This window comes from Ornithorhynchus anatinus, chromosome 14 (assembly GCF_004115215.2).
Source record: "Ornithorhynchus anatinus isolate Pmale09 chromosome 14, mOrnAna1.pri.v4, whole genome shotgun sequence".
NCBI classification, from domain to species: domain Eukaryota; kingdom Metazoa; phylum Chordata; class Mammalia; order Monotremata; family Ornithorhynchidae; genus Ornithorhynchus; species Ornithorhynchus anatinus.
Window position 1 is genome coordinate 29174975 of NC_041741.1, and position 3038 is coordinate 29178012.

At 39.1% G+C, this 3038-nt stretch overlaps 1 non-coding gene across 1 annotated transcript; it reads right to left on the minus strand.

Moving 5' to 3' along the window:
- Positions 1 to 2321: 2321 nt before the first annotated feature.
- On the minus strand, positions 2322 to 2459 carry LOC114816791. The gene has a single exon (XR_003764599.1). It is a non-coding gene; the product is annotated as a small nucleolar RNA SNORA7 (small nucleolar RNA).
- Between the last annotated feature and the right edge of the window lie 579 nt (positions 2460 to 3038).

Here is a 3038-nt window from a genome sequence, read left to right on the forward strand (position 1 = left end):
ACACCTGATGTAGAAAAAGTAGCACACATTTTTCAGTCTCATCAGTGAATAGACAAATTAAGGTGAACCAAGAAATTGAGACAAAACATATTTGAAATGGTTCTAAAGGTGTTTTGGTCAGTAAGTGATATTATGCATTAAATAAGGCTTGTCATCTATGGGATCACACTTCAATAGTTTTATGAATCTTTGTTAGCTCTAGGGATTCAATCCCAAGTGTGAGCTGTTTGAAAAAGAAAACATAAAAAAGCAGCATTCCCAGGTTAAAAGGGTCAGTCCCCAATGTTACAAGCGTTCTAATTTTGCCTTTCATCAATTTATTAAAAATTATTTTTTAATGACCTTTGTCCTTGCTCAGAAAGGAGACCTGTTTTGTGCCACACATATGTAGACTGTTAGCCTGTCAATGGGCAGGGATTGTCTCTATCTGTTGCCAAATTGTACATTCCAAGTGCTTAGTACAGTGCTCTGCACATAGTAAGTGCTCAATAAATACTATTGCATGAATGAATGAATGTAGAAAGGAAATGAATAAATACCTTCCCAGCAGTTTGTGTTGTACTGAGGTTTTATGGACAGCTTCTACTTGGCCCCTCATGTTGTTTTTTTCTGGTTTTTTTTGATAGTTTTATTTTTTGGTTGTGTGGACATGCAAATTGCTCACACACAAGCTTTTAACCTTTCCTTTATGCTTAACTGGTGTGATAAGTTCTCAGTGGAGAAGAAAATATTTTGCTGAATAAAAAAATGCATTCGCCAAAGAGAACTTTCCAGCATTTCACATCAGTATATTTTTGCATTGTCTGCAGTTTTTCTACTGTGATAGAACCAGTAGAAATAATGAACCTCAAACCCACGTATAATCATGTCCACTTAACCTCGACAAATGCCAACATTTTTTTTCCTTCTGATTTGCAAAAGGCGTATATTTTAGGAACTCTGTCACTGGGTTTGTGTGGTAAGAGTGGACTAATATGTACAGTCTGATTCAAAAGGAGCATATGGAAATGCACATAAGGCAGAAATGGCAACCTGCAATGTTTTCTGTGGTTTGTGATAAATCAAAGGCATTCTACATGACTCACATTCATTTATGTAGCTGCAACCATTTGAAGAATTATCGAGTTGGACTAAATTTCTTCATTTTGAGTTTTTTTTTTAAACAATGAGAATAACTCTTAAATCCATTTTTTTAAATTGGGTGAGCTCATTTTTAAAATGATGTTTACCACAATGCAAAATAGTTCTCCAGCGAGTAGTAAGGCTACTTTTCATAATGAATAGATCACAAAGTGAACTACACATCAACAGAATATGTGACAAAAAATAGGCTGAGAGAAATTAAGGAGAGTGTCTTTGGGAAGATTTCCAAATTTGCATCCAATTTCTTCTCTAAGATACTTTACCACTTCTGAATTTAAACACCTCAATTTTTGGTGAAGAAAAATATGTGTATTAGTATATCTCTAACTCTTCAATTCAGATCTAGTAACGCTTAAACTTATAAAATTGGAGTGGTTAGTCAGCAGTACACGTACTTCCATTTCCAGAATCAGTCTCTCCAATTTGGGCTCTATTTCTGGGATTTTCTAAGTAATGACCTGTCTAAGGGTCTGTGTTGAGCTTGTGCTGGGTTTATGCCGAGTTTATGCAGAACCTATTCAAAATCTGCTCGAGACAGGACTTTCCCCTAACCTGAACATGCATGTTGAATGTAGAATTCTGAGATTCTCTGCCTCTCACCCATGTTGGAGACACTCCTCTGCTCCTCTGCTGTACAGAAGAATCACCATTGTCAATTCATTACTTTCATTTCAGCACCAACTAGCAAGAAAATGACTTGGAATTCATTATCAAGCCTCTTCTCTGACAGGGAAAGTAACTTCTTTCTGAGTGGTTTAGTGTCCTGTCCCCATTTCTCCCCACCCCCACCACCCTCTTCTGTTAGCATGGTCTGCATATAGTTATGGTTACCCAAAACACAACCCGTATGAATTTTCTCTTTTATATGAGACAAAATGGCATTTTAAATAAACAGACACGTTTATATACTAGGCAAATTTGGTGACTTTACGTTAGGTGATGACTAGCAGGGGTCTTGTCTGATGCTGTCAGGTCGTTTCCAACCCATAGCGACTCCTTGGATGCCCTTCCCCCAGAACACCTCACCTCCATCTGCAGTCCTTTTAGTAGTGGATGCATAGAGTTTTCTTGGTAATGATATGGAAGTGGTTTACCATTACCTTCTTCCACGCAGTGACCATGAGTCTCTGCCCTCAACTTTCTCCCATGCTGCTGCTGCCCAGCACAGGTGAGTTTTGACTTGTAGCAGATTGTCTTCCACTAGCTAGCCACTCCCCAAGCTAGAAATTGAATGGATAGGCCTCTGCTTCACTCCCCCTCCCTTAGTCGAGACTGATAGAGTACTAAAAACTCTCCAGCTGTGATCCTGAGAGGGGTTTGGGAGATACTAGCAGAGTTAGGCCAATAAAACATAGCATACTTTTAGATGCAACACATATCCCTTTGGATTCCTAGAATTTTTACTCAGAGACTTGGTGCTAGACATCTCCTAGGTCATCTATCTTCCAAGCAATCAGTCAATCAGTTTGTGCACAGAGGATGCTAATAAGCCCTTGGGACAGTATAGGACAGTAAATAAATATGATTCCTGCCCTCAAGGGGCTTACATGAAGCAGTGTGGCTCAGTGGAAAGAACCCGGGCTTGGGAGTCAAAGGTCATGGATTCGAATTCAGGCTCTGCCACTTGTCAGTTGTGGGATTGTGGACAAGTCACTTAACTTCTCTGTGCCTCAGTTACCTTATCTGTAAAATGAGGATGAACTGTGAGCCTCACGTGGGGCAATGTGATTACCCTGTATCTACCCTAGAGCTTAGAACAGTCCTCTGCATATAGTAAGCATTTAACAAATACCATCATTGTTATTACAATCAAGTGTGCGGATCCTTTCTCCATTTCCTTTTATGTGGAATTCCCTTCCCATTCTTTTTGAAAAGTCATGAATTTCCTGTCATCC